The sequence below is a fragment of the Chinchilla lanigera genome, unplaced genomic scaffold (assembly GCF_000276665.1).
Source record: "Chinchilla lanigera isolate Chin_1 unplaced genomic scaffold, ChiLan1.0 scaffold00156, whole genome shotgun sequence".
Taxonomy (NCBI): Eukaryota; Metazoa; Chordata; class Mammalia; order Rodentia; family Chinchillidae; genus Chinchilla; species Chinchilla lanigera.
Window position 1 is genome coordinate 595,684 of NW_004955557.1, and position 5,734 is coordinate 601,417.

A 5,734-nucleotide genomic window follows, 5' to 3' on the forward strand; every position below is an offset into this window, starting at 1 on the left:
AGAGGCCACTTTGTGAAGCTGTGAGTGTGAAGCTGAAGGTGCAGTAGAGACTTCAGAAGGTTGGAGAGCCAGGAGCATTGATTGTCAGAGGAAAGCTGCAAAGAGTAAGCAAAGCTGACCAAAGAAAGAAGCCATGGGAGCTACAACCACCAGAAGTGCTATAGGGGCAGAGCCACCCAAGCCCTGTGGAGTTCACAATTTGCCACAGATTTCTGGGGATGCTGGACGTAGAACTATGGGACTTAATTTTTGCCCAGCTGGATTTTGGTCTTGTTTTTTTCCCATTCCTTCCTAGCCCCCTCTTTGTACCTTGTGGAATGGAAATTTCTATCTTGTGCCATTGTATGATGGAAGTGTTTAACTTTCTTCTCATTTGTACAGGGGCTTGCAGTTAAGAATTTGCCTTAAATCTCAGAAGAGACTTCAGACTTGGATTTTTCAGCAATGCTGAAACACTTGGGCCTTTGGCAATTCTTGGAGATGTACTAAGTGCCATTTGCACAAAGGGATGAGGAAGAGACTTGGGGGCCAGAATGCTATGGCTTACATCTAGATGTCCCCACAAAACTTCATGTAATCATAGGTGGGGCTTTTTCAGAGCTGAATGGATCTACAGTGTGTGACACTGGGATTAATGCTGCACAATTACTAAATTAGTCTACTAATTGATTTGGCATAGTTCTGACTGTGGATAATGGGAAGGTTCACCTTGGGTGTGAGTGCTACCCACCCAAAGGGTACGTAGCCTAGATACAAGTGACAGAAAGAAGACTGCTACTGTTGCTGTTGCTGTGGCTGCTTGCTGCTTGCTCTTCTGCTGCTTTGCTGCCTTCCTGCCTTCTGCTTACCTTGAATTGTTTCTCTTCTGAGATGTCCCTCTGGAGCCAACCAACCTTGGAGCAAGCCAACTATGAACTAAAACCAACACAAACTGTGAATTAGAATAAATCTTTCCCCCTTTAACTTGGGGTGTTAGGTATTTTGCCTCAGGAATGACAAGAGTAACCAAGACTTCTACTATGAAATTATATACACCAAAAAATGGATAATGTAGAGAAGTGGATAAATTGGTAGAAACAACGTAGGAAGATTGAGTTAAGGTTAAATAGAAAATCTGACCAGGATAATGATGAGAAATAAGATTGAATCACTAATAAGTGGTCCCAATAAGAGAAATGTCCAGGACCTGACGGTCCACCTAAATTCTACAAGTCATTTCAAGGATTAATGCAATATACCTCAAACTCTTCCAAAATTTGAAAAGGAAAGCACGTCCAAACTTAAAGGTTAGCATTACCCTAGTACCAAAAGGAGAAAAACATACTACAAGAAAAGAAAATTACAGGGCAATATGCCTGATGAATATCCTCAAAAAATCTTCAAAAAATTACCAGCAAACTAAATTCAAGAGCACATTAAAAGGACCATACATTCCCTACTCCCCTCCTCCATTGCTCCACCCTCTATCTCCACCCTCTATCTCTTTTTTCCATTTATAAGAGAAATGTATAAAGAGTAAACATGTGTTATGTACAGGTAACAACTCCTATGATGAATATAATTATGTACTGCAAACATGTACTAACAAAAATTAAAATTTTGCAAAAGGATCATACACACCTGTCTTGGCTACTTTTCTCTCATTGCTGAGACAAAATACCTGATGCCCAAAATTAAGTAAGGAAAGGTTTATTTAGCTCACAGTCTGTGGAAGTTTCAGTCCACACTTGGCTGGCTCCAAGGCAGAGTGGCACACAGCAGAGGGCAACAATTCATAGTGGCAGAAGACAGCAAAAGCAACAAGAGCAAAAGGGAAGAGAGGAAGAGGGAGAGCAAGCCTCTTTCCCTCCCTTATATTGTATGTAAGCTACCACCCCAAGGCGGGTGTAGCTCTTACACACATAAGCATTGGACCATGGATCAATCATAAACTCTAGAAGCCCACACCCATGACTGTATGAGGATTTGGGGAGGACATCCAGACACAAACCATAACAACACCAACTGAATGGCATTTATCCTTGAGGTGTAAGGACAGTTTAAAATACACACATCAATGATTTGATATATCACTTTAACAAAATGATGGAGGGAAATTATATAATTGTCTCAATAAATGCAAAACATTGACAATATTTAACATTCTTTCATAAAAATCTCTCAACAATTTAGATATATAAATAATATACTTCAACATAACAAAGCTCTACATACAAAATCATGATAGCAAGGTAAAAGCTATTCCTATAAGATCAGACACAAGACAAAGACACCACTCTTGCATTTCTAAATACAGTATTAGGATACCTGGAGTTGGAAATGTAGTTCAGTCGTAGAACACCTAACACGTGCGAGACCCTTGTTTTTTTCCCAGCACCAAACACACACATACAAACCTGATCTGAGCAATTAAGCAAGAAAAAGCATCAAAATCAAAAGCACCCAAAAAATTCCAAAACAGAAGGCATACAAATCAGAAAAAAAGAAGCAAATTTGTCTCGTTAGAAGGCATGATCTGATAGACAGAAAATCCTAAAAGCTCTACCAAATTGAAAATTTAAACTCCACCTCACTGCTATATACTAAATTATATTACAAAATTATAGTAATCAAAACAGTATGATAATAGCATAAATGCCCAGATGCACGGACAAATTCAGCATTATAGAGATCTCAGAATAGTCATCAAGTCTTTAAGAAAGGCAGCAAAAATGCACAGTGGGCACAAGATAGTCTCTTTAATAAACTGCTGAAAAACCAGATACTTATATGCACAAGCATGATATTGGATCCTTATATTACATCATATACAAAAATTCATTCAAAAGGAATAGAACACTTAAACCCAGCACTTGAACCCATAAAATTCCTAGAAGATTTAGAGGGAAAGTTCCTAGATGTTGGTCTCTGCAATGATTTTGAGGAGAAAACAAAATAAAAAATAAACAAGTGGGACTTCATCAAACTAAAATTTTCTGCACAGCAAAGGAAACAATTGACAAAAATAAAACCAGGTGTGGTAGCACAGGCCCATAATCCTAGCTACTTAGGAGGTTTAAGAGAAAACAGGATTACAAATTTAAACCCAACCAAGGCACTTTGTCTCAAAATTTAAAAGAAGTAAATAAAAGAATGTAGTTCAGTGTGAAGGCCCTAGCTCAATCCTAACTACAAAAAAAAAAAAAAAAAAGGAAGAAAGAAAATGTAAGAGGATTGGGGAGCGCGGGCGGGCTCGGAGCCTGCGGCGTGGGCGCCTTCCTGCCAGCCCAGCTGGGGACCGGGTCTCCCTGCGACCCCCTCCCTGCAGTCCCAGCGGGGGCTGTATGCTCGGGCTCTGGTACCTGGGGCTCTTACTGCGAGAGTGTCCGTCGCTCCGAAGAAAGCGGGCTGCATTGTGAGGCGAACTAGTCGCCTCAGCGCTTTTGCTGTGGTTCTGTGCGGGGCTCTGCTAGGTGGGAACCTCCTGGCCAAAGGAGGAGACCACCGCTCAGGGGTCTCGCGAGAGCGCGAGCTCAGAGGCCTCCCGGGAAGGACTGAGGCGGCTGGGGTTGCGGGGCATCCGGGCACGTCGGTCGTCCAGGTGACGGTGAAAGAGGAGGACCATGCTTGGCACCCGGAGCCCCGCCAGCGGAGGGGCGGGGCGAGTCTCGGGGAGCTCTCCACCGGCGCTTCCGGCTGTTCTGCTACCAGGAGACCCCTGGGCCCCGGAAGGCACTGTGCTGGCTCCGGGAGCTCTGCTGCCAATGGCTGTGGCTAGAGACCCACAGCAAGGAGCAGATCCTGGAGCTGCTAGTGCTGGAGCAGTTCCTGGCTAACCTGCCTGGGGAGCTGCAGGCCTGGGTGCGCGAACAGCATCCACAGAGTAGGGAAGAGGCGGTGATGGTGCTGGAGGACTTGGAGAGAAAGCTGGATGAACCTAGGCAGCACATTCCACAGGACGCTTATGAGCAAGAAATTCCTGTGGAAGAAATGACCTCTCTGGATTCTGCAAAAGAGTCCATAAGTATCGAACTCCAACCTGCAGAAGAAGGAATGGAATATGACTCTCAGAGCCACACTCTCTTCAAGACAATGGGTCATTTTTGTGGCTTTCCATGATGTCTCAAAGCATGGACGACGATGACCTTAGTATGTTGAATACTAATGAAGCATAAGCCAGAAAACGTGAGAGACAAGTTCTTCAAAAGCTTAGCAATATTATTGGAAAACAAAAGTAATAATAGTAAGATATTTTCTAAAGCAAAGTACTGTCAATTGATAAGTAAAAGAGGCTAAAGCTAAGGCAAAAAAGTCAGTTGACTACCATAGCTTGGCTAGATTTGATGTGATCTTTGTACAAGGAAATGAGAAGTTGACTGAGGCTATAAATGGAGAAACACATAAAGTATGATATTATTTACACAGTGAACACTTACTTGACATTCTGCATGATACACATCTCAGCACTGGACATGGTGGACATACTCACATGGAAAAAGAATTGCAAGCTAAACACAAGAATATCCCAAAAGAAGTTACTGTGCTATATCTGACACTCTGTAAACCATGCCAGCAGAAAAACTCAAAACTCAAGAGAGTTCTAACGTCAAAGCCAATAAAGGAAATAAACTCCAAATGTCAGGTAGATCTCATAAACATGCAATTGAATCCTGATGGGGAGTATAAATTTATTATGCATTATCAAGACCTTCATACAAAGTTAAGTTTTTTGTGGTCACTAAAATCTAAGAGACCTAAGAAAGTTGTACATGTTCTTTTAGATATTTTTGCAGTTATTGGACCTCCCAATATTTTACAATCCAACAATGGGAGAGAATTTTCAAGCCAGATTGTCAGAGAACTCAGTAGCATTTGGCCAGAATTAAAAACGGTCCATGGGAAGTCTCGGGCCTGCCAAAGCCGAAGTTTTACCCAAGAAACTGAGGAAATCCAAAAGAGGATCCCCTCCTGGATACAAATGAGCAATTCACCACACTGGGCTGAATTTTTGTGGTTCATTCAGATGATCCAAAACAAGCCCTATCACAGAAGTACGCAGCACACTATGTATGAAGATACATTTAGCTCTGAAGCTAAGCTAGACCTAGCTCACTCTCAGTTAACTAAAGAGCTCATTGCCAGACTTCAGAGAAGATGAATTAGACCAGATCAACAAAGAACTAGAAAATACTCCAAAAGCCCAATATGACGAAAACATTGAGACTGGAACAGGTAGTAATGATATTGAAGAAAGTCTTTCTGTTAACACTAAAGTGGCTGAAAATTCCCCTCCAGAAAGCAGGTTGAGATTTTTATCTTGTGTGTGAAAGAGAATCCACAGGTGCTAGTAGTTGTATATCATGTCTTAGAAATGTCCGTGCACTCCATGGGGAGGTGTTCTCACCAGGAGGCTGCAGGCTGTGGTCACCAAATAATTCGCGGTCTTTGTTATGAGACCAGTACAATGAAAAAGAAACAGGAGATTTGGAGAAGGTTGCCTGTTCAACCTTGCAAAATGCTAAAGCCATCAGAGACACCATTTTCACCAGACACAGTAGGAGACTGGATGGCAAAACAAACTTTACTGGGCTTTCTTCTCAAGAAAAGACACACCTTCTTGGAATATAGCAGTAGTAATAAAAGAAATGGTAACAATAGAAGTCATATTGGAGAAGGAAGAGCCAAAAGAGTTCATACAAGTTTTACTCAGAAATATGATCCTTCGGGGGCTGGGGATTTAGCTCAGCGGCAAAGC

The 5,734-nt window shown here is 42.0% G+C and overlaps 1 pseudogene; it reads left to right on the forward strand.

Annotated features, from left to right (window-relative positions):
* The first annotated feature begins 1,521 nt into the window (after positions 1 to 1,521).
* The window catches only part of LOC102028589, a 5,896-nt pseudogene continuing 1,683 nt past the window's right edge, over positions 1,522 to 5,734 (forward strand).